Source organism: Natator depressus, chromosome 10, assembly GCF_965152275.1.
Source record: "Natator depressus isolate rNatDep1 chromosome 10, rNatDep2.hap1, whole genome shotgun sequence".
NCBI classification, from domain to species: Eukaryota; Metazoa; Chordata; order Testudines; family Cheloniidae; genus Natator; species Natator depressus.
The window spans coordinates 55,162,207-55,189,348 of NC_134243.1; the positions used below are offsets into that span (position 1 = coordinate 55,162,207).

Here is a 27,142-nt window from a genome sequence, read left to right on the forward strand (position 1 = left end):
TTGAGCTGTAACTTATTTTCAAACAATACAATACAATATCATACAATTTTTCTACTGCTTTAAATATACATAGATGGAATATTTTAGTACCATGTACTACTTTTTGTATGCCTGACAGAGATTGGGAGAGTTACTCTATGAAAAAGTATGCAATACAGTGCACATACACATCGTACTACAAAAATATGACACAGGTTATAGTGAAGCTACGTTTCCATTTGCAGAAGTTTTCAGTTAAATTACAGTACTAACTCTTTCAATGACTACTTCATTATTAGTGGTTTTTCATTAATATATTACTGTGTATATAAATCATAATTCACTGTTACTCTGTTTCACTTTATAATGAACTGTCCTGCACATGCCAGCCTGTCTGGGCATTACTATAGCAGTTTTTCTATACTGTGCTGAGGAAACCTGTATCCACGTCCTTATAAAGTCCATAGGAATCCTTGCCTCAGCCTGACCCTAGATGGCCATCCTGTTCCCTGAAAAGTTCATTTAGATGTGCATGCATATACAGCGCATCCTTTCTTAGGTACACAATTAATGAGCTTAGCAAAAACCAAAAACATGCCTCCTCTATCCTACCGAACATGCTCAGAACCTAGTTTTCAAATGCTCACAAATCAGTCAAATCAAAACCAATTTCTTATGGACTAAGACCATGCACTGCTCCTTGGTGAAGACTATTTAAATGCCAGAATTCAGTCTTCCGCTCCAGCAATAAGATTGCTTTTAAAAATGTTTGCTCAGACTTTCCAGAAAAAATCATTTTGGGGCAAAAATGAAAACTGAAAAAAAAAAATGGAAAAATTTAGCCCAAGAGGAGAGGGGTTTAGGAAATCAAGAGCAACTGTAAGAGGGTGAAGTGAGCTGTAGCTCACGAAAGCTCATGCTCAAATAAATTGATTAGTCTCTAAGGTGCCACAAGTACTCCTTTTCTTTTTGCGAATACAGACTAACACGGCTGTTACTCTGAAACCTGTGAGAGGGTGGTTATAATGGAAAGTATTATGCCACCTAATTATATGGTAACCAGCCTTCTCTTATAACAATTTGTTCATCTGCACCTAACGTAATGCTAAATGATAATGTATATCATATTTATTATTTGTTTTTAAATCTGTCATGAATTAGAGATCCCCGTTCAAAAGTTTAAAAAATAGGTCACTACAACATTTTGAATAGACTTGTAAGAAAAACTGATTTACAAATAACCAGATAAATAGCTTGGAGCCTGATTTTAAATAAAACAAGGCAACTTGTGTAACTTGCAGTACTACAAATCCTTTATCATGGAACTGGACTTTGAGACCCACTCCCCCAAACAAATGATATTTTAAATGTCTATTGAAAACATAAGAGCTAACCTTACAACAATGTTAGGATGTCTTCTTCTATGTATAATAAATTATGAAAGAATCATATGTCACAATCTGAAAAATCAACAATGTCTCCAAATGCCATTTGTGATTACCAGAACAGCTCTTGATCTAGTCAGGTATTTAAAGTCTGGTTCCTTTTCACATGATCTACTAGTCATTCTTACTATTAATACTCAGCACAATAGGACTATTGCCAGTTGATTAGGATATGCTTCTATTGCATAATTCTTTAAAGGGAATGAGTATACTATAAATTAAATGATGACACTAGGTTACAAGAAATTCTAATTAGCTCAATAAAAATGAAAAAAAGCACCTTAAAGATATGAAACTGTTCAAGTAGGCAACAAGAGTATGAATTCACTTTAGCCACTTAATGCCATATTTTCAAAGGAACCCCCTAAATTGTAGCAGCAAAATTTGCAAGAGCATCTGTCTGCATGCATAACATTGGCAATTGAGTACATAAATGCCCATCTGATCACACAGTGCACGCATGTCAGTCCCATACATGGAATGAAGTCCCTACTTTTAGCTATCTTGCCATTTTATTTCAGGAAGATAAACTCATAGTGTATCTATTCTGCTATGACATCCTGACCACCTTCCAGCAGAGACCAAAACAAAATCAATCCGTTCCCTTTTCTCCTGCAGTGAAATACTGTGAGATTTTAGGTGACAATAATGCACCTGTAACTTATGAATGAAAAGTTTGACCAGCACTACTGTTTTGCAATAACAGTGGATGTGCCATTATTATCATGTGCACTTCCATGCAGTGTCCCTCAGTCAACTCCCCAAACTGAACCCCCCTCCCGCAACCCACTCCCCGCTCTTCAATTACCCAATTTCCCACTATCATTGTGGCTGATGTGCCACGGAGCAATATACAGTCATTTACTTCTGGGGGCATTTTGTGCCAAATAATAAAAAATTCTGCACACAATATTTTAAAATTCTGCAAATTTTATTTGTCAAAATAACACTACACAATCACACTAGTTTCAATTATTTTAGTAATTTATTTCAAAATACCTGTCAGCAAGTATGTCTGTAACAATACAGACACACACAAAAATTTCCCCAGGAGTAGAGAGTTAAAGAAACCCCTGTGACATTGCACTCCACAATGTTTTATGGAAATATGCTTATGAGTGTGAATATAATATAACTAGAATATGCTTCATGCAAAAGGTCTCTTGTAAGGCATCATTACAAAGCTTATGATCTACTGAGTGTGTTCATCCTATGTGTTTGCATGTATTATTTCTATGTCTGAAGATAGGAAAATAAAATATAAACTTGTATTACTGATGTAAACCCATTAAGTGGAAGCCATTAAGGGTGCTTCAGAATCAATGACCTGTAAATGGCTCTGTTTACTTGCAAACCTTCCTGGGTAAGTGTGGGCCAGCCCTGGAAGAACGGAGGCTGGGGTCTCACAGGACATGTGAACATATCACCTGATACTGGAATCCATCTTAAACCTGGCGCTTTTCTATTTAGAAGGAAGGGTGAGGACCCGGAGAGACAAAAGATTACCGCCTTGTGCCAAAACTGTAAAAGGGGGTGGAACAGAACAAAGGTGGCTGCCAGTCATGAGAACACCCCTAATTTCCACTAAGATGTCTGCTGGCACTAACAAGGACTGTACCAAGGGAAAGGATTGGGCTTAGCTAGGAAGGAGTCTAGTCCGTGAAAGAAGCTTATTGGAACCTCTCTGAGGGTGAGATTTTACCTGTAAACAGTTTCTTGGGGGGGAGCAAACAGCTGTGCATATCTATCAGTGATATAGAGCAGTGGTTCTCGAAGCCGGTCCACTGCTTGTTCAGGGAAAGCCCCTGGCGGGCCAGACTGGTTTGTTTACCTGCCGCGTCTGCAGGTTCGGCCCATCGTGGCTCCCATTCGCTGCGGTTCGCCGCTCCAGGCCAATGGGGGCTGCGGGAAGCGGCGCGGAACAAGGGACATGCTGGCCACCCTTCCCGCAGCCCCCATTGGCCTGGAGCAATGAACCGCAGCCACTGGGAGCCGCGATCGGCTGAACCTGCGGACGCGGAAGGTAAACAAACCGGCCTGGCCCGCCAGGGGCTTTCCCTGAACAAGCGGCGGACCAGCTTTGAGAACCACTGATATAGAGGGCAAACAATTTGTGAGTTTACCCTGTATAAGCTTCATACAGAGTAAACAGATTTATTTGGTGTTTGGATCCCATTGGGAACTGGGTGTCTGGGTGTTGGACATAGGTGACCTGCTGAGCAGTTTTTGGTTAAAGTCTGCAGCTTTGGGGGTGTGGACCAGATCTGGGTCTGTGTTGCACCAGGCTAGCATGTCTGGGTCAACAAGGCAGGGTTCTGGAGTCCCAAGCTGGCTGGGAAAACGGGCTCAGAGGTAATTTCAGGTGACAGTCCCAAGGGGGTCTCTGTGACCAAACCTGTCACAATCCCCCTATGACAATCCAGTTCCTGTTTCTCTGCCCCCTCCCCACTAGAAACTAGCCGCTGGGGCCCCCTTGCCCAGATACCCGCACTCCCTCCCCCCCCAGAGCCCAGACACCTGCCTCCTCTCTCCACCAGAGCCCAGCTGTGCCCACCCCCAGCCCAGACACCCGCCCCCCTGCTCCCCGAGCCCAGGTATCCAGAGGGAGAAACAGCCTGATGCTCAGTCCCAGGCTTGCATGGAGTTTCCTGTGTGCCACCGTCTCCTTCCTCAGGGTGTGCTGGGCCCTGCAGCTGCCAGGAACCCTTTAGCTCCCTGCCCCACTCCCGCAGCAGTGTCTTCTATGTGTGAGCTGGGCTCTGCCAGGTCCAGCAGCCCCTAGTGGTGGCCAGCAGCACTGCAGCCCACTTCTGCGGGGGAAAGGAAATTCTGTGCGCACAATGTTAATTCTGAAAAATTCTGCATTGCGTAGTGGCACACAATTCCCCCAGGAATAAAAATCCTCCATAGGTAATAGCTCATGAATTTGGTTAAGCTCTTGGGCTGGATCATGTCCCCTGATCCATATAGAAAGCAGTTCTTCATGTGCAGAACAGTCCCTTATGCATGAAAAGGTGACTCAGTTGTATCCGCAACTCTGTGAACACTTCAATCTCTCTGGTCACGCGATTACAGACATGAAAGTTGTGATATTACAACAGAAAAACTTCAAAACCAGACTCCAGCGAGAGACTGTTGAATTGGAATTCATTTGCAAATTGGATACAATTAACTTAGGCTTCAATAGAGACTGGGAGTGGCTAAGTCATTATTGCAAGGTAACCTATTTCCCCTTGTTTTTCCTATCTCCCCTCCCCCCACTGTTCCTCAGACGTTCTTGTTAAACCCTGGATTTGTGCTGGAAATGGCCCACCTTGATTATCATACACATTGTAAGGAGAGTGATCACTTTGGATAAGCTATTGCCAGCAGGACAGTGGGGTGGGGGGAGAGGAAACCTTTTGTAGTGGTAAACACCCATTTTTTCATGCTTTGTGTGTATAAAAAGATCTTCTGTACTTTCCACAGTATGCATCCGATGAAGTGAGCTGTAGCTCACGAAAGCTTATGCTCAAATAAATTGGTTAGTCTCTAAGGTGCCACAAGTATTCCTTTTCTTTTTGCGAATACAGACTAACACGACTGTTACTCTGAAATCTGTGAAGTCCAGGACCCGTGCTAGTGGGGGAGAGATTGGGTGGGAGTAGTAGACAGGCTGAGGCCCATTATTCCCCTTCTAGCGCTATGGAACTTGCCTGGAAAGATAATACAGTTTCAGGCTGTTCTGCCTATTCCATAGAGCCCCCAGTCCTTGCTCACATGTCCCAGCCTTTATAAAAACAGGGATTGGGGCCAGAATGAAAGGCTTCCATGAAAATTGCCAGAGAAGCAGAATTTGCTCTGCTAAGGAAGGTTCTCTTATGTGGTGGATGCTCATCTGATCACATGTTAATTGAGTCTGGATGCTAATGTGATCTTAATAGGTGATTTCTTGGATTTCTAATGACTGCATTGATGGTAAATGCACTTGAGCAACCTTAATTATAAGTTAACAAGTTTTTAAAATGTGGGAATACAGATGTGAAGACTGGATGACTCCCACACACAGTCTGCTCTGCCATATCTCTCCTACTGCACCAGTGTAAGGCCAATGTCAGTGAGATCAAAATGGGATCTGTCATTGCTGTATACAGAAGTCATGAGTCACCATTTCTGTCAAGCTCACATGACAGTGAATTTGTACACTAATCACAGATGAATTTGTACACTAATCACTTGAGCTCCCATAGATATAATACTTTGTCAGCATTGGGTAGGAAACAGTCAAATGACATGTTATTTGCTGAGGGGAGGACAATAGAAACAGAAGCTGAGGAGACACTGAGCCTCTGTCATCTGAAGTGAATGAACTCAGTGGAATGCTAGCAGAAAACAAGAGTTTCTGATGGACCCAGGAGAGGGAAAATAGTAAACAAAAAATAAATAACGTTGGTAACTGGCTTACACATGACTCCCGTGACTACAACTGACAATACTAATGCAACACTAGTATTTTTAAACCAACCTGTTAAATTGTGTCTATGCAGACCTCTGGAATTCAAGCTCTGAAAAATACATTCTTTGAACATGATGCAGGAAGCACTAATTCATCTTTTATTGAATTTGCAGGTAACACTGAGGAGCTCTGAAACTGCAACAGTAACAGACCTCATTTTCCCCAATAATTTTTTTTTAAATTTTTTATTTGTAAAAGATTTTGTGCTCACATTGTGGATAAAATTCAGCCCGAATGTATGTCAAAGTCAGTGGAGTTGCACTGCTCACACCAGCGCTGCATTTGGAACTCTGTTCTGCTTCCAAATATTGGCTGTGTGCAACTTTATTTTAAATCTATTGTTATCTACTGCTAATAATGAAAAAATAATCATGGAAAATTCCCAATGAATGTTAGTTTAAACAAATGTTTATCAAGGCAGGATCACGGCCTGCTTTTATCTAAATAACCACATTCTTCACTTATCCTTATCCATACTATAATGTACAATGAAAATGGCATTAACTTTTTACATGTTGCTACCCTATTCTACCATGGAAACATATCTATATAGTTGAAGTGCTTGAGAGCAGTGAGCCCCTATATAAACTCTTTAGTGGGGAATTGACATGCCATAAAGGGATTTCTCACTGTGGTAGGTAGAAATAGAGCAAGAAGACTCCAAACAGGTACTGTACTGCATAAAGGCAAAGCAGAATGACAGTAAGTTTACACACTCCTTCTGAAGCTGCTGATCAGTGAAACTGCCAACCCCAGCTTTTGTTCATATAAACATAGGAAGACAGTTCCTATAACAAACTTGCCCCAATGTGCCCTGCAGGGATTCATGTTGCAATTCTTTATTGATCCGTGTTAGGCATTACTCTGCCAGCTTGTAACCCTGCAGTAAGGAAACTCTGTATAAAGAAGCATTTAGCAAGAGAACTACAATAGCTCATCTTTCCACATGCTGTATCTACCAAACACATGGGGAACATTTTGCAGATATGCAACTGACAAAATAGCTAAATCTGACTTTATTTATTTATTTCACAATTACTATATAGACAATGGGCCAGATCTGGGGCCCTGCTAAAGCTTCATTGTGCATCTCCTGAGGCTGCTTGCTGTCAGTTACACCACAGGACTGTCCCAGCATTTAGTAGCCCAAAGATCAGGAGGCCATAAAGGTAGCTCAGTAGCACCCCTTACTGTGGAGTATTGTCCCTTCCCTCAGCACAGGAAGCACTGGTGGAGAATGACATGAACCTGAAGCAAAGACCAGGGACAGAGCTCAGAGCTTCCCTGTAGATATGTCTATACTGTAATGTAAGCCTATCCTTGAGCCTGGGCTCAAGCCTAACCCCCACTGCATCTACACTGCAATTGCACTAACCCAGGGCTTGGATCCAGGGTCCCAGGAACTGTCTGCAGGGCTGGAGGGTCTGAGCTTGAGTTAAGCCAGGACCTATTGCTTTGCACTGTAGATGCAGCCCCACTTGAGTCAGGTCCCAGAAGTCAGCAGCAAATATCCCACAATTCCATGAGACAACTTCCTTATATCCTCTGTATCCCAACAACTTCCTTATACCCCTCTGCAATCCACTCTTCTGAAAATGGAAGACACACCACCTTCGTGAATGGCAACCGCTCAGGTCAGCATTAACCCATTCTCTTCTGATCATCCATCAGCAAGCGCACTATCAGAGAGCCTCCTGGGTTTGCAATGGAGAGCTAACCAATCAAGCCTTTTGCAAAGTGAGCTGCTTCCTGGTAACATGTACGGTGGGCAGTAAAGTTTTTCGACAGTGCACCATGGTCCTAGGGATAGAATGACCACATTTCAGGGGCGGGGATGGAGGGGCACTAGGGACTTTAGGATATGGCTACTTTGACTAGGGTCTGTGCACTGCAGTGTGGATGCCAGAGCCCTAGCTTCGAGCATGGGTTAGAAAAGACTTAATATAAGGTAGAAATACTATGTAGATGCTCAAACTCAGGGTTCCCTAACACAGTCAGCTGACTTGAGTCCCATTAACCTTGGGCTTACTTTTCAGTGTAGACAAATCGCCTGTGGAAGAGCAGGCTAGCTATTCCTGAGAGGTGGGCAGGCAGGGGGACTGAGGCTGGACATACAGTTTAGGGAGCCATAAAGAGGGATTAGGCAAGGACTAGATAATTGGGGCAGGGTTTATTTTGAAGTGGGGTAAACAACCAAGGAATAGGATGTGGTAAGGCGATGTGAGAGAACTTAAAGCACGCAGGACAAATATACTTGTTCCCAGTGTAACAGTATACTGAGGAGAAGCCTATTTGTCCTTATGATCCTAAGGATAAAATTGTAACAGAAGATAGAACAGTCTATAATGCAAGTCTGTCCTTTTATGCATTTACATTACTTGGAAAGCGGAAGTACCCACACAGATGCATGTGCACACGTGCACACACACATGTTCATATTTGAAAATAAAACCAGAGCCCTCCTCACAGCTGTATGATTGGTCCTTTGGTTTTGGGCTCAGAGGATGGAAGGGAATTCTGAGAGCCAATTAAGCTCCAGTGAAAAGCCTCTGAACCATTAAACTACTGAACCATTAAACTATAGTAAAGTAAAATTGTTTTATGCCAAGTTGGAATCAAACTGAAAAGTATGTATTTTCTATTCATACATATGAAATATGTCGTGACAGTTATTTAGTTAGGGTCATGCAAGTTCAGCAGCTACAGAGGATGGAAACAAAGGCATCCAGTGTAACACTACATCAGTTCTTTGAAATCTCAGGTCATGTGGGCATGCTTAAGAAAATCTTCTAAAGTAGATTTTACAATAATCAACTCATCACTGGCATGCTGGTCTAAAGGCATAAGCCAGCACTGGAGAGGGGTTAGAAATAAGGTTAGACGGAATACACTTTCACGTCTGGGTGTTCTTGTCAAATCATTATCAGACCTTCCTAGAGACAGTTTGCAATGATAACATGTATGTTTTTATTTTATTTTGTTACATAATGTGAATACATTTTAATGGTTGACAGCAGTGACCACACTGAACAGTACTGTTCCAAAATTTCTAGTGCCATTCATTTACAAGAACCCTTTTAAAGTTTAATCTTGTAAAAACAAAGAAAACATTTTTGTCCATATAATCAGAATTTAATTTGCCTAGATTTGAATGCAGAGTGGTCCGTGCAGTCTCTTTAAAATTGCACGTAAAACTTTCTCCTGTTGCTTAAAAGGAGGGGCTCTTCCCCACTGCATGGTGCTCAGTACAATAATAAAAGATAAACAACAGGCATGTCTGTTTGTGGAAAATATCTGAAAAATGGAAACAGGCATTGGGGCTGACAGCTAAAAGCAATAGGCTGGATTGTAACTTTACAATCTACCCTGAGCATGCTGCACTGCCCCAGGAGAAGAGCACTGAATGAATTGTGATTCAGAGGCTACCAATTCCTCTTCTGCAGCCCCAAATTTCTGGTGGATGAGGAATAAACTACTTCTCTCCTTTTCATGGAAACAGTTTGTTCCCCTTCCTTCGTTACAAGCCAGCTACTTTGGCCTGTGAGCAGGGGAGGGAGGGATAGACCCAAGGCTTCTCCTGCTCCCTGCCCTTCTTCACCACCCTGCCCGCTTATTTGCTCACAGAGGCAATCAGCTGTTGCTCCCCCTCCCCTGTGGCCAGCTAGAATCACAATATAAGCAGAGGTATAAGGGTGTGGGGAGAACCTTGCTCCCAGTTCAGACGAGTAAGGGTTACGGCAATCATCCCCACAGTAAACAACCCTGAACCCCCACTGATCCTGGGATCGCTCCATCAGCCTAGTTTGTAACAGTATTCATTAAATATTACTTGCAATGTAGCTCAGAGTTACCTTTGTTTCCTTATTGCTTAACTGATACGGTAACATTTTTCAAGCTAAAAAACAACGGTGCCCTGTGCAGTCCAAATTAATCTCTGATGCTGCTCCCTGTTCCAAGGGACTACTCTCCTGGTGGCAGTTGTGAATCACCACTGCCCTCCACATCATTCCCCCCCAGCCAATTGGAATATGTGGCAAGAAGTTTAAAAAAGTTGCAACGTGATTCAGCCTCTGTGGGCTGAAAGCTCCATTTATCCCCCAAAATATGTCACCATCCCACCCCATAAAAATCAGTGACAGAGGGATCCCTCCTAGCAGTTCTCTGGGGGGTGGGAGGGCTCTGATACAATTAGACTGCGTAAGCAGAGATTGGAAAGTCGTTCTGTCACTTTGAAACTATAAGGACCCTTTCCTTTTCCCACCAGGATCTGTGCAAAAGAATTACTATAGTCCAGGGTTGTAGGAATTTTTGCAGGTTGCACAACCTCGTAAGAGGGAGAGGAATGAATCTAGCACAGGGAATTGTGTGGTATGTGGGAGGCAGAGAGCTAAGTTACATGGGCTCTAATCCCCCTGAATATACTTGCAACTCCCTGTCATAGAGCAAGAGATGGAGGGTGTCCTGGTACAGCAGGACAGCCTTTTCTCTGAAAAAGTTTGCCTTTTATGGAGCCAACATCCAGAAAGCAGCCCAGAAAACCACGGGTATATTTTGGCTGTCACAGTCTCACACTTACTGTACATACAAAAGTATATATCAAAACTGTTTCAAGACTCTGCTACTTACTCACTTGGAATGCCTTTAACCACAGTAGAAACATCTATGTCTGACAAAGTAAAGTGAACCATTAATTACCTGAAAACACTGGAGTTGATATTTGCTACCCAATCATGGTCAACTCACAATGTATGCAGGCAATGGATGTAAAATGTCTTTGTACATTATTATATGAGGCTAAGATTTCTGAGAAGGAAAAAAATACTTATTTGCTAGGTCCACTATCTCCCTTTATAAATTAGTTAATACTGAGAATACTTTTTATCTAAGTAGAAATAGCAGCTCCATTAAAATACCTTTCCCACCCAAGTTCAAACCACAATACTTGAATCTTTGCCAAACTGTTTGGCATATTGCTAGACAATACTAAAGCTCTGCACTGTTTTCTAGCACTGGTCTGCCACTCCTTTGTACTTTTCTCTTTCCAAATATTTGCTCAGGACTTCTTTTATTACAGTATTTTTTATCTCTTTCTGCAGACAAATAACTCAAGCTATATTTAACTGCACAACTTTTTTCCTGAGTATAAATGGTACTGTTATTGTTTGCAGCTGAACCTATAAATAATGCAAAAAACGCTAGTTAGTACATATAAAGATCCCCCATACCCAAAAGATTTTAAATTTTCATAAATCAAACAAAACAAAAAGATTTTGCAGTCAGAACTGCAGGAAAAGAACCTTATCTCTGAGCCCCCTCAGACCTTGTAGCGTTAGGCTGGGTAGGTATGGGAGGCTGTCATGGAGAAAATCCTGTTGTTGCAAGAAATGATGATTTAATATCCAGGTCTATTTCCTTTGACTCAATATTGAACCAATGCCACAGCATGAGGTATTAAAGTGCACCTGTCCTTTATACAAGACATAAAAACAAGGTCCTGGCAACTTGTAGTCATTAAAAAACTCAAGGCATTTTTGTGTGTGTGTGATTAAGAATATCAGCTTTGATGTCTTGGCCAAATTTTAAATATGGATAGCTACCTTCTACCTTTCCTTGCAGTTATAAGTGGCTCAAGCATTCGAAACTGCTGTATGCAGTTGTTGCACACTGTTAAACAATTGCCATGTTCCAGCCCAGAGGTAGCCTCATTTCAGTGATGGCTGAAGTGTTTTTTTTTTATTTAACTTGTATAATTCATTAGTTAGCATGAAAAGATTTTTGAATTGTGAAACTAGGACATCTGTCACTGTGGGGAAGTGGTGGGGAAATCGTGTAGTGTGTTTTTGACAGCTGTGGGAGTGTGGTCACAGGAAAGGTGACTACTTGTTTTCCCTAATCTTTAGCTTTCCAACCACCCACCCCATGTCCTTCCAAATTCTTTCTCTCTTTCCTAGCATGCTCCATCTTCTTCTCTCGCTACAAATATTCCCTCCCTACTTGTTCCTCAGCCCCTACCTTCAGTGAAATTGGCACTCAGCTACAGAGGTCGGATCCTGCCAGAAACGACCCGTATCTGCTGATAGTGGGTAAGGGCACAATTTAAAGGTTTGGTTGCCCCTGGAACAGTTTGAATCATGACTCCCCTCCCCGCAGACAGTCCCCCTCTTATCCTCAGTCTCCCCTCCCAGAAAGCAGCGACCCCTCCCTGCAGCTCCCAGCTGTTGCTTCTGCCTCTCTGCCTGGAGTGCAGCTTGCTGGCTCCAGCAGCTGCCATGCTGGGAGGCGGCCTGGCCGCACTATGTAACCAAGTGGGGCTGGCAAACCATGTCAGAGATCTGGGGGGATGGGGAGGACATGACCCTGCATGTGTCCCCCACAGGCATTGCCTCTCCCTCCTGCTCTACCAACTCCTAGCTGTGCCTTTGCCAGGTCTAAATGGAGCTCTCTCTCTCTCTCTCTGCAGGTCACATCTTCACGGAATTTGTGATGCCACCATACAGTGGATTATGCAGTGTCTTGTCTAACACTGTATATAGCTTAGCACAGTAGCTGGACCAATTTGGTGATGTAGCAGCTGGCAGAAAGAAAGATGCTGGGTTTGGTTCTAGCACAGGCAAAGCTGTGCCAGCAGAAACAGAGAGCAAGTAGGGAGACAGTGAAGAAAGGGACAGGGAGAAGGTAACCAAAGAGACACCTGGTCACTCCTAGCAAAATAAGAACAGCACCCTGATTTCACTAGAACTAGGCAGGTCGGTGAGGACAGTTCTTCATCATTGGGACATCTTACCACTGACACTATTTAAAGCTGGAAATTTCATTGGAGTTTATAGGAGTTGAGACCCAAATCCCATTGCAATTACATAGTATTTGCACACTTAACTCCCTTAGGCTCCATTGAAGTTCCTGGTTTAATTCTATAAAGCATTCTTTGGCTACACAAATGCAAGAGCAGATCAAAAGGGTGCTTGTACATACATGAACACACACACTTTTTTACTCGGGATCACTCACTCTCATTTCTGTTTGTGGTGATGCAGAGGTATTGCTATATTTGCTCATCCACACAATATGTTATGTGATTATGCAAACCAGCTCACTCTAACCCAGGAAATAGTTGTTCCCTCACTTGAAAGTGACAGCTCAGCTTAATGATAACAAGAAAAATAATAAGAACAGGAGTACTTGTGGCACCTTAGAGACTAACCAATTTATTTGAGCATAAGCTTTCGTGAGCTACAGCTCACTTCATCGGATGCATTCAGTGGAAAATACAGTGGGGAGATTTATATACACAGAGAACATGAAACAATGGGTGTTATCACACACCCTGTAAGGAGAGTGATCAGGTAAGGTGAGCTATTACCAGCAGGAGAGCGGGGGTGGGGAGGGGCAGGGGGACCTTTTATAGTGATAATCAAGGTGGGCCATTTCCAGCAGTTGACAAGAACGTCTGAGGAACAGCGGCGGGGGAGTGTTCTACTACTGGTTTTTGAATGTTATAATTCTTGACTTCTGATTTGTGTCCACTTATTCTTTTACTACAGGACAGGCCCAACAAAGAAAATAACAGAACGCCACTAGCCATCACCTTCAACCCCCAACTAAAACCTCTCCAACGCATCATCAAGGATCTACAACCTATCCTGAAGGACGACCCATCACTCTCACAGATCTTGGGAGACAGGCCAGCCCTTGTTTACAGACAGGCCCCCAACCTGAAGCAAATACTCACCAGCAACCACACACCACCCAACAGAACCACTAACCCAGGAACCTATCCTTGCAACAAAGCCCGTTTCCAACTGTGTCCACATATCTATTCAGGGGACACCATCATAGGGCCTAATCACATCAGCCACACTATCAGAGGCTCATTCACCTGCACATCTACCAATGTGATAGATGCCATCATGTGCCAGCAATGCCCCTCTGCCATGTACATTGGCCAAACGAGACAGTCTCTACGTAAAAGAATAAATGGACACAAATCAGACGTCAAGAATTATAACATTCAAAAACCAGCTGGAGAACACTTCAATCTCCTTGGTCACTCGACTACAGACCTAAAAGTGGCAATATTACAAGAAAAAAGCTTCAAAAACAGACTCCAATGAGAGACAGCTGAATTGGAATTACTTTGCAAACTGGACACCATTAACTTTGGCTTGAATAAAGACTGGGAGTGGATGTGTCATTACACAAAGTAAAACTATTTCCCCTGCTGTTCCTCAGACGTTCCTGTCAACTGCTGGAAATGGCCCACCTTGATTATCACTACAAAAGGTTTTCTTCCCCCGCTTTCCTGCTGGTAATAGCTCACCTTACCTGATCACTCTCCTTACAGTGTGTGCGGTTAACACCCATTGTTTCATGTTCTCTGTGTATATAAATCTCCCCACTGTATTTTCCACTGAATGCATCCGATGAAGTGAGCTGTAGCTCACGAAAGCTTATGCTCAAATAAATTGGTTAGTCTCTAAGGTGCCACAAGTACTCCTTTTCTTTTTGCGGATACAGACTAACACGGCTGTTACTCTAAAACCTGTCATTAAAGAAAAATAATATTAGCTACCAATATGCTTTGTGAAGGGGCCCAAAAATCCAGATGATGGTTTACCAGTCACAGCCCTAAAGGGTTAGCTAAAGAGGCTGCACAATGTCACAACGTCCCTCTACACAGAAACACTAAAAAAAGTCAGTGCTCAGACTGATGTTGAGGGCCATAGCAAGGCCCTCCACACCAGTAAAGTAATGCATAGGAAATGTGAGGGAATGGGACCATGGGCAGAGTGGCTGGAAACTCTATATGTGCTGCAGAAAAAAACTCCTTTTTGGAAGGCCACAGTGGGATATCCATGCAAATCTGGGTTAACTCATATCCAGTGGCCTCAATAGCTCAAACAAGGGCACTTCAAGCACTATTCTAAGCCATAGGATGAAGTATTAGCCACAAGGGGAGAGTCAGAGCCACTCAGACTGGCCCCAACATGAAGATGAATTTCATTTCCTAAACCTGCCACACTCTATTTGGATACCACCTGTATACTTGGACTCCATGGGGATGGAGTGAATTTTCATCCTTATTCCTTAAATGGAATGTTTGTTATGAGGTAGGTTAAACCTTGTTATAATCATAGAATATCAGGGTTGGAAGGGACCTCAGGAGATCATCTAGTCCAACCACCTGCTCAAAGCAGGACCAATACCCAATTTTTGCCCCAAATCCCTAAATGGCCCTCTCAAGGTTTGAACTCACAACCCTAGGTTTAGCAGGCCAATGCTCAAACTGCTGAACTATCCTTCCCCCTTGTTTGTTTAAACTCTTTTTGCATCCCATGATTTTGTTTTAATCCTTCTTTCCCTTTTGGTCTGATCCTGCACCCACTGAAGTCAGAGGCAAACCTCCCATGACCTTCACTGCAGCAGGATTGGTGTTACTTTGTTGTGGTCACTGACATGTGTGCTCTGCCTTCATAAGCTGAGCTAAAGCTGAGTTAAAGCCTCGTTGAAAATGATGTGTGAACGTGCCAGTCATTTAAGATAGTTGTAAGAGACAGTTAAGGGGTCACACCTAAAACAAGACAAAATGGAGTCAGAAACTAGCACCATGTGGGCAGAGGCTTCCACTGGGTATTGTTCTGACCTGTGTTTGTGTGTGTGCGCGCACGCACGTAAAAGGCTAGCTGGGCATGGGAGGGCCAACAAGAAACTGAAAAGAAAGATTCAGGGGTAAGAGAAACAAAGCCAAGCAGCATCCTGTAAGCAAGAACGGTGTGACCTTGGAGAAGCCTAGAGGAAGGTTCCGGGTCTGATGCTGGAAAACGAGGCTTGGGGTTGTAAGCTAAGAAACTGGTCCTTTTGGTTTTGGTCCCTCCTGCATTCACAGAATCAGGATTTTGTATATTCCTTGTAAATAAGCAAGATTGCATTAAAGAAACTACGAGACTCCAGCACCAATTTCTACTCCCAACTGGAACTTCCCCAGAGCCCCAAACTTTGACTAGCCAGTCAGGTCAAATAGGGACAACTCATTAATCCAGCACCAAATATATTTCAGGCAGTAATTTTCCAAAAACACTAACCCAGGAACCTATCCTTGCAACAAAGCCCGTTGCCAACTGTGTCCACATATCTATTCAGGGGACACCATCATAGGGCCTAATCACATCAGCCACACTATCAGAGGCTCATTCACCTGCACATCTACCAATGTGATAGATGCCATCATGTGCCAGCAATGCCCCTCTGCCATGTACATTGGCCAAACGAGACAGTCTCTACGTAAAAGAATAAATGGACACAAATCAGACGTCAAGAATTATAACATTCAAAAACCAGCTGGAGAACACTTCAATCTCCTTGGTCACTCGACTACAGACCTAAAAGTGGCAATATTACAAGAAAAAAGCTTCAAAATCAGACTCCAATGAGAGACAGCTGAATTGGAATTACTCTGCAAACTGGACACCATTAACTTTGGCTTGAATAAAGACTGGGAGTGGATGTGTCATTACACAAAATAAAACTATTTCCCCAGGTTTATTTTTCCCCCCTACTGTTCCTCACACAATCTTGTCAACTGCTGGAAATGGCCTATCTTCGTTATCACTACAAAAGGTTCTTTTTGGTTTTTTTCCCCCTCTCCCGCTGGTAATAGCTCACCTTAACTGATCACTCGCATTATAGTGTGTATGATAACACCCATTGTTTCATGTTCTCTGTGTGTATATATATATATATATATATCTTCCTACTGTATTTTCCACTGCATGCATCCGATGAAGTCGGGTTTAGCCCACGAAAGCTTATGCTCAAATAAATTTGTTAGTCTCTAAGGTGCCACAAGTACTCCTGTTCTTCTTCCAGCAACAGTGTTTCTCGAAAGCCTTTGAGAGAGAAAACTCCACTACACTTACATTTTCTTTCCTCTGCGTTTTTTTCTGGGAAAGCTCTAACCCACCTCTAGCCTTAAGCAATAACAATATAGATGATAAGCTGCAGTTCATTAACTTTCTAACTTTCTCCCACTTTGAGGGTGCATATTGAAATCATTTGTTGGCCTTCTCCCACCCTTCTCAAAATCCATGGATAAAACAAAAACAGCTTTCCCATAGTCCCTTCCATAGAAATTATTTAAGAAATATTTTTTGTTATTGCATTCTATTATTTATATAGTCCATGTGCCTGTGTTGTCATCAATGCTCTTACTTACTTTTATCTTGTGAGAGGTTCTCTTATCTTCAGTGCCCTGGTGTTCTTGTTTTTTATTGAGAAGGACTAGAAACATCTGGAATAAACAGGAACTCCACAGCAATCAAAACTGGAAAATCCTTTTGGCACTAAGGAAAATTCATTTAGTACACAGAGAAATTCCCTTGTAACAATGGATTCTTTACAATATTTCCCCAGTGGCCATATATCTCATCTGCTCACTTACCCAGAATCATGTGTGTCTCAGGAAAACACACCACCACAGGAAGCTTGTTCTATTTGCATATCTTGCAATGCATTAATTCACTTGGAGGTTTGCAATACCTAACTTTTTCACTTGTGACCTTCGCAGGAAAATCTGAGACGGACTCTGTAGGTTCCCCTCACCCTGAAATACTCCTGGCTATAGACACAGGAACAGCACATGCCATTATCATGTTTGAATGTAAAAGTAAAAAAGCAGTTGATAAAAAGTGCTTCAAAGTGACTCTCAGCAAAAAACTTTTTCCCCTCTCACAAAGCGCCTGCTAGCCACCATGATAACATAGAATATTTCTGTAGCATGGTGAGATGGGGAAGGAATGATATTCCGTCATTCACATGGGGGAGTTTAACATGCATATCTGAGTCAAGCAGACTCAAAAAATAGCAACCAAAGATAAGGCTGCCCTTTGAGGGCTTATCAAAAGCTCTGTTTGGATTTTTCCACATGCAAGAATGCAACTAGCCAGCGTCCCAGGGAGTAGAAATTCACTCAATTACTGGATGCTTACTATAGGAACCAAATCTACATAGGTCCCAAGCCTACAAGATCCTCAGCTGGTGTAATTTAGTGCATCTCCTTTGACAACAAAGGCCCAATGCCAATTTATGCCAGCTGAGGTCCTTTGTGTACAGAACTTCTATGGCTTCATTGATAGTGTGGAGGGCTTACAGAATCAGATCTATAGGTGCTGCATTTTATACTACTAAATGGTCTGTCAGTGTTCCCAGCAAAATGTTAATTTTAGCCGTTATTTATAACTCAACCATTAAGATTTCTTTCAGGCTGAAAGTTGTAATGCAGGGTCACAATTCACCCTCGGCTGAAATTTGTTTTCATCTTACATGGGGAAAAACTGTTTGTTTCAGTATTAAGAATATGCTATAATCAGCTTAATATGCCAATTCACTTTTCACACTCTTTTACCTAACAACAGCTTCATTTTTGAAACACAATTCTGTCTACACTATTTGATAAGCTTCCACAAATTTGAACAAAAAAGTTTGTTTAGAAAAATATTTGAGTGAACACATGCAAAATGACTTTACACTGAAAATTTCATAAAGATTTTTTGCCAGTGGTGACTAGCTACATGCTTATCAGTCACAGTGACCCAACAGGCCATAATCATTCCACTGGATTACTGAACCATGAAGCCAAGTGTCTCTAAACAGAACTTGATGTGTTAGACTGAATTTAGCCACAAATAGCTACATTTAAATAATGTTAAAGATCTGGCTTAAACACACAGAAGCAGCAAAAACAATTAGGACTTAAATGAACATCTGGTGGAGACTGGCCTCTGTCAATCCAAATTTTGGTTCTGAAAAATGAAGGTCAAAATTCTCCAACTGGGGTAGCCTTGTGTTAGGTCCCCAGCTATATTTAGCACTAAAATCCATATTGAAGCCAACGGGAGTACTTGTATGCAAAGTTAAGGTTTGTGGAACTGGCTTCTTAAGTACCATTTTATTTAATATGGATGGGGTACCTAACTTGGTGTCCAAGGTTTAAAATTTTGGCCATGGCTTTTTACAAAAACTGGGAACGCAGAGAAATCTTTCCATATGTTTAATTCCAATGGAAACTGTTAAAAATAAACAGAAATCCCCAGCATGTTTGCAATATGAATATTGCATCATTGTGCTAGTGTATGAGAACCTGAAAGCTAAACAGTAAATTAACTATACAGCAAAAGGTGAAACTGACATTGTCTAAGGTGAGTGAAATGGAAAATGAAAACAAAAGCACAACTAGGGAAAAGTAAACTTCATGTTAAAAATTATTTTCTTTTTATTAATCTAGGGCATTATTTTAACACATATAAAGAATTTGTTTTAAAATTATGATTCTTAATCTAGCTATTTCTTTAATACTGGATGTTATGACTTTTGGGGGTGATTTAGGCCAAGTCACCCTGGTGATTAGTAATACTTCACAATTTCCTGGCTTTTGTAAGTTTTAAATTAAGCCCTTAAAATAAAAGTTGAGGAATTCCATACATGCTAATTAAACTCTCCCAGCTTCAGAGAGATGATCCTTCTTTTTCAGCAATCTATTAACCATTTTCCCACTCTGCCTCTACAGGTAGCTGTCCTAACCTAACACTTTTCAAAGGAGTTGAAATGGATTTTCCCATTTCTGTTCCCAAATCTCTGTTTATAACTTTCAAATGTTAGCAGATATGGAGGATTTTTGTGGATAAATAAGATATAAAGAGAGCCAGATTCTGATCTCATTTACAGTGGTCTATGGCACCAATTCAGCAAAACACTTTGGCACATGCTTAATTTTAAGAATGTGAACACTTCTATTGAAGCATTAAGCCCCAGTCCTGTATTCAGATCATCATGGGTGGACCCTTGCACTTACGAAGTGAGAGCCCTGATTTTTTTTTAATTTGGAGTTTTTATACACATTGGATTTATATCGCTAAATACAAGATAGAACAATCCTCTTCTGAAAGGCTTTACTCAATCAATGGAGACAGTGAATATTGTTAATTTTCTACAGTAGCACCTCGCTAAAGCAGCAAGTACACGTTTACATTCCTATTTTTTTCAGATCCTTATTTCTTCAAAAGAAAAATGTACTTTATCACTTTTAATTTGGGGTGGCTAAACCAGATCTTTGGCAATTGAAGGCTATGTTCAACTGAAATGTAAAAACAGCCAAGGGCAAACTTCAATTTGGTTCATTTTACCTATTTTGTTCCAGATGTCTGATAGAAAAAAAGTGCTTTTCTCAGATTATAGCATGTCATTTTAATGCATACTCTGCTGTTATCTTGAGATACCTATATGACATGCCCTTTTGAAATTAATTCAGGAAGATCATATCAATGAACGCTTTACTGTTCATCTGCAAACTGTTTACAAGCATGAGCTTTAAAGCATAACACTGCACCTGAAATTCTGACCAAATAAATATTGGAATTATACAGCAGAATAGCAAAATGTGCCTTGACACAGACCTAAAAATGTTCATGTCCATTTTTAACCCTTCTGCACTGATCACAGCTTTTGTTTGTCATAGCTGTAAAACCTATGACAGTAACAATCAAGTTGATATGGGAGCTTAAGTTAATTAGATGTTCAAAGTCTTCTTTGCAGCAAAGAGCACACCATTAGAGTTGGCTGATTACTGAGACTGATAAATTATGGCTGTGAGCCAGATGGCTGCTTATGTTGTTGCTTCCTTTCCAAACAATTGGTATAGGTAAAGAAGTTGGAGCTCCTCCTGGAATTAGCAAAAAATACACATAGAAAGGAACTGAGATATGTTAAAAAAAAAAACAACCTACAAGTTTATGAATTAAAATATTTTGTTAATATTTAGAAAGCTTAGCCTGTATTTTTTTCATATCTCTTGATATGGGGGAGCAGAGATTGTGAAAATGAACATACAGCCCTAAATCTGAACCTAATCCTAACTTTCTCTGATCAGTAGACACAGCTAGTAACACATGTAAAGGGATGGAAGAACTTACTAGTTGTTTCCTTCTTCAGAAAGATAGCTACTGTTTGTTTCTCTCTCTGTTTGCATGCATCACTTCTCATCCAACTATTCAGCTGATTCCTATTGTCACAGTCAGTACAGTGATTACCTGGGAGCTGTGGTCATGATGCAATGTCAGCATTCTAAAGCTAGCCCCTAGTGTGCTGAGCCAGCATGGCCCAGCTGTCCTTTATCACTGCAATGTCTGTTTGCCTACAGTTCAGATAGCTGTGCATCCAGATGTGTCACAATACGTCTCCAAGCAAATACTGCACTTTAACAAGACAGACTCTGGACAGGCATCTTCCTTTCAAGACCATTTCATATTTTATTCAACAAAATGGGGTTTTAGAAATTGTTGACCTTCACGCAGGCCTCAGAAGTAACTTTACGGAGAGCAGCATGCTTTTGCGGCTTATCTGTAAAAGAAGCAGTGTGCATCTGTGGGTTATCTGAATGGCAGTCATAGTCCAAACCTGTGGTATGTGAACCATCAATTGTTGGCAGAGTTCGTGCTGCTAGTCTGTGGAAAGCTGGATGGTTATACAGTGCTGGTTCCTCCTTGTTTCCAGCTGCCAAATTGCATTAAAAGAAGCATTAAATGTAACACTTTCCTAATACAACATTTTCATATAAACAATTATTTTCGCCACAGAGATAGTATTTGACTGATTGCCAATGGGAGGAGGGGTGGGGGAATGCACTATAACTATGAATGGGACATAAGGTGGTCTGACAATGTTTCTCAACCTTTTTGATACAAGAGACCAGCTTGCTGCCTTCCTAGACTGGTGTCAGAGAGATCTCAGGGACCTGCAACGGTACATGGATGGGTCATTGAGAAGCATCAGTCTATGAAAAAACGAGGAGTACTTGTGGCACCTTAGAGACTAACAAATTATTGGGCATAAGCTTTCATGGGCTAAAACCCACCTTATCAGATGCATGGAGTGGAAAATACAGTAGGAAGATATATATATACACAGTACATGAAAAGATGGGAGTTGCCTTACCAAGTGGGGAGTCAGTTCTAATGACAGTCTACGAGATAATCTCCTAATTAAGATGTAGTCCACACCAATGGGATAATAATGAGTAAACCTGAAAGTATAATGTACGCAGCAGTGTAATGAATAAGCAGAAACAAATGCTGGGACCAAAATACAGACAAAATATAGTCAAATGGCAAGCCTACCTAATTTTATACTTCACAGAAATGTTAGGTGAGAGATGTCTTGAAGAAAGGAGAGAGTTGATTTGTCTATGACAAGCATTGTGCATCAGGGAAAGATATGTATCAAAACAGAAGCTACTGCAAACTCAATTCAGGCTTCTTAGTGTCTTTTCTTACCATCTTCAGAACACTATTATCTTAGGCACTATCAAATGGAGTTGCCAGTCCTGTGGAACTGCGAAAATGCCCTATATATTTCTACAATATCTGTCATATTTTGTGGTGGTGTTTTTGTTGTTTCTGGATCCTTTTAAGCCACAACAGTAAATTTGTCAGTAAATTTGATTCTGGGTTATAATTATTTCAAAAAGCACAAGCTTGGGGACTTAGTTAGTATTAACTTCATGGTGTCTGAATCTGTCTCTGAATCTAGTTGAGTTGCATACTTCCCTCCAGTCACTGAGTCAATATCCCTCTGGAATTTTTTAAAGAAAAATAACAGCTATTTTATCAGTTATAATCCCCAAAATGGAAATGTGCTGTAGCAAGGGAAGCAATTACATCCCCACCTACTGTACATTCAAGCAGTAATTCTGCCATCTGGAGGATTTTTTAAAATGTTCTCCAAACTCAAACACAACACTATCTGCTCGAGAATGTATTTAAAAGATGATGGTCATTCTACAATGTCTGGGCTACAGATGGCAATTTTGACAGGATACTTCTCTATATTTATACCACATTTTCATATTCTTAAAGAGTTTGATGTTCTCTTGTAGCAAACTCCCACTTATCATCCTTTACAAATTGCAATATAACCTAACAGCTGTGTATGTTGAGTATCTTAAGCTTTCTTTGGTGTTATGATATAGGAGAATGATGTTCAAGAATTATACTTCAATTTAATTCACATTTCATTACCTATTTTTGTCTGTCATTTTCTATGTTCTGAACCTTATTCTAATTAGAGTGAAGATCAGTTAGCACATAAAGCTCCCTGTCTTCCCCTGCTGATCTTCTGATCACCAGAAAAATCTCAAGAACCCCAATTGTTGTTTCCTTCTTAAGCACCCTATTTTATGATGCCCCTTAAAGTGGCTATCAACCTTTAGGATTTAGGACAGGCTCCGGAGGGCCCTGGTGCAAGAATAGGTTAGGGGCCCCTTTCCCGATTCCATTCCCAACACTTCCCACTTAGTGCACCAATAACTCGCACCCAGTGCCTCCCCACTAGGATAGTCTACATTGTATTTCAAAAATAAGGGACTGTTTTCTTAGCACTCCTACCCTACCCCACCCTGCTCCTGATATTATCATTATTATTGTTGTTGTTAATAATAATAAGCAGTACTCACCTACATTAGCCAGGGGTATTTCTTGCTGCTTTTTGTAGCACTCAGGAACTCTCAATCTTGTTGTACAGAGATGGAAAAAATAAAGGATGTCCCTTGTAACAAGGGACAGTAGGCAACCCTACTCCCCACCACCCTTGGTACCTTTCTAGCCACTCACTGACACTTCCCCCCGCCTCCACTGGTTGAGCGCTGCACTTGTGATCCCAGATGCTCAGTAGCTGTGCTTGTTAACATTGCCTGTCCTGCACTCACTCAACGCAAGCCAAATGTGAGTGAGTGGCATTGTGACCAGGCCCATGGGGTTGCAGCACCACTCAGGTTTGGCCCAGCCACCCCTCTGTTATGAAGGATGGGCAGTGGGCCAAACCTGAGTGGCACTGCGACCCTGTGCACCAAATTGCAACACTACTCACTCAAATTTGGTCCCACTGCCCCTATGTCCAAAGGAGGGGCAGCCAGGTGAAATGCTGAAGCATTGCTCCATCTCGTTGGACCCTCATGACCTTGTGGTTGCTAGCGTGACTGCACCACTTGCACCATTGAAGCTACATCAGTGGGATGAGATTCACTTTTGAGGTTGTCAACACTAACCCTAAATTGTCTGGAAAAGGTAGCTACTGAAGCCCTTTCTCTATGGATATTTTCCTTACCCTCAAAATATGAGAGAGCTACATTTGAAGTGTTCCTAGTGCTTGTGTTTCTTCTCTAACTACTGCTTGGTTCAGAGAGGCAGTCTTGTCTAGTGGATAGAACAATGGCCTGGGGGTCAGGAAACTTGGATTCTATTCCTAGTTCTGCCCCTGATTAGGCATATGACCTTGGACAAGTGACTTTATCTCTCTACGTCCTTTTACCCTCCCACTCTTTGTCTTTCTATTAAGAATGTAGGGGGCAGGGACTATCTCTTAGGCCAGGTTTACACTAAAACGTTTGCCAGTATAGTAATTGCAGTAGGGGCATGATTTTCTGTGTCATTTCTATACTGGCAAAAGCCCTAGTGGAGATGCAGTATAAAAGTACTTTTGTCAGTACAGCTTATTTTCCTCACTGAACTGATATAAGTTATACCAGCAAAAACACTTTTCTAGTAGTATAATCTATGTCTATAGTAGAAGGGTTTGCTGGTATTGCTATATTGGCATAGCTATACCAGCACACCTTTTCAAGTGTAGATGTGACCTTACTCCTTAAGTACAGTTCCTAACATAATGGCTTCCCAGTTCAGTTGAGGCCTCCAGGTGCTACTAATACAAATAATAAATACTGTTATGATGGGAGTTGCTAGATGACATTGTTACACACAGCGTTACACATTCTTTTTTTACCATATGAACAGTGCACAGTCTTTGAAGAAATGCTGTATTGTTAGTTCGTGATGCAAATTCTGTAAGGGGGGAGCTGTTGCAAATAGCAAGAGAGTTCTCACTTGACTTACTCTCTCTAACTAGAATATATTATTATTGGTGTAGAGTTGCTTCCTATGAACAGGCATTGATGTATGGGCTGAGATCTCTGCAATGCCTACCCATTTGTGACTCACACCATTCAAGGACTGGTCTATATCGTGTAATTAAACAAGTTACACTAAGAAAATACCCAGATTCCACATCACTGATTTCTCCCCCAAAGGGAAACTGACCTGCAAGACCACAAATTCTAATACTACTAGGCAGATGGGCAGCAATACTAATAGAATGATGACTTGTCTTCACTATCCTTCCTCAGTTGAAAAATGGGATGATTAAATACCATTGTAATGGATGCACAATAGACAGATAGATCATAGATAAGTTAATACCCTACTTTGAGAGAAGACGACAGAGAATCTTCATGCCAGCAAATGTAGTGTGTCATCTGATTGATCTGTATATTTGCTGTTCAGTAATTTGCATTGAAGTAAATTGAAGTATAACATCTAAAATCATTCTCAGAAATAAGTGCAGAATGCCCAAGACACTTACGCTTTGTATCAAAAGACCAGCATGCTGGAAGAATGGCATATAAACTCAGAAAAACTGTAGGATTATTACACAAGACTTGTCATTTTCATATGACACAGATATGTCACACACTTATACAAGCTCTAGAGATCTTCTCTTTTGTACTAGAGTGTCATCTTGTGAGCTGTTTGGGTGAGCCAAAGGACTTCAAAATGAAACTTAGCTTCTTGATCAAGATGACACTCCAACACAAGAAGACAGGCTACTGTGAGTATATATAAATATATCATAAAGACCTGATTTTTTTTATTTTAAAAAATTAACAAAACATTAAGGACTTTAAAACTGAGCAGGTTTTGGTGCTGCTTAACCCACAACATAAAGCAATGTCTCTTTTCAAAAGAGAGCTGAATTTTTCAGTCTACCCACTTTTAGGTACTTTTACTGCACCCAATCTGATTATTATAAATTCATTAGTACTTACAGTTTTACAAACACACAATCATATGTTAAAATATTGTGCTTGTGTGTAGAAAGAGAGAAAGCAAGACAAATAACAACTTTGAATAAAGGGTTCCAGGCACCCCTAATTTAGCTTAGCATTTATAACCAGATGAAATATTCTTGGGAAGCATATGCATTGCACAGCCAATGGAAAATGAGTAGATTAATTTTCACTCCAGTAGGAAGGTTTGAATTTATATTAAGTATGCTTACAGTATTTTGTAATTCTATCTGCATTTATCAAACACTTGTCACCACAAAATCCAAGCTAATTCCGTATATAATGTCACACATTTTTAATACGTTAGGATGCCTCAACACTGGAAAAATGGTAATTCACAATTGGTGCAGCTCCATCAGTGACACAAATGGAAGAAATATAGTATAGATAGTGCTCAAGTGTTCTAGCTATCTTTGATCGAAGCAGAGCAAGAAAGCAGAGTGATGAAAATGCCAGAGCCCTGTGTACACTACAGCTTCCACTGCTTCTACTACCAGTGTAACTACACCAGTGGTGAATTACAGGTCCCATTTTTGCCAGGGTACACAAAATCACCATGAGTTAGAGGCAGGAAAACGTAAAAATGTTTTAAAGTATAGAACACTTGTGAACATTGGCCAAAAGGGGACCTGTAATTCAGCTTCTATTATTGTAGATTAACATGGCCTCATTTTTGAATTACAACCTATTGAAGTACACTGTTCACAGTATTTACACAGAATATTCACCAAACACATCTCTTTCATGTGAACAGTATGAAAACATCCACCGAAAATGATTAAATGGGGGCAGGAAGGGCATTGTTACAATGGAATAAATAATGCACAAAACCTGATACATGAGTTAAAGACTTAGGCTGACTTGCTTCCAAAACATGATATGCTCTTACCATACTGTAGCCTTCACAGACAATGCCTGTTAAATCCCAGGTGTGCTTGGAAGCTCTCTCTTAATAAATACAGATTTGTGTAATTCACCATCAATGATGAATAGCAGTATGATTTGGATTTCATAATCACACTTAGCTCTTATAGCACTTTTCTATAGTATTTCTCAAAGCACTTCACAGGGGGAGGTAAGCATCATTATCCCCTCTTTGCAGATGAGGAAACTAAGGTACAAGAGGCTAAGCGATTTCCCAAGGTCACTCAGCCTGTGGCCGAGGCAGCTAGAGCTCTGTCCACTAGGCCACCCAGCCTCCTAAGGGGCCTGATCATACAAATGTGCTGAGCATCCTCAATGCAAGGGTAGTCAGCACCTTTCAAAGGCATTCAGCACCTT

General features: G+C 41.2%; 1 protein-coding gene across 9 annotated transcripts in view; it reads right to left on the reverse strand.

Moving 5' to 3' along the window:
- Positions 1-27,142, reverse strand: part of TJP1 (tight junction protein 1) — a 314,091-nt gene that overhangs the window by 211,837 nt on the left and 75,112 nt on the right. The gene's annotated exons all lie outside the window — the stretch shown is intronic.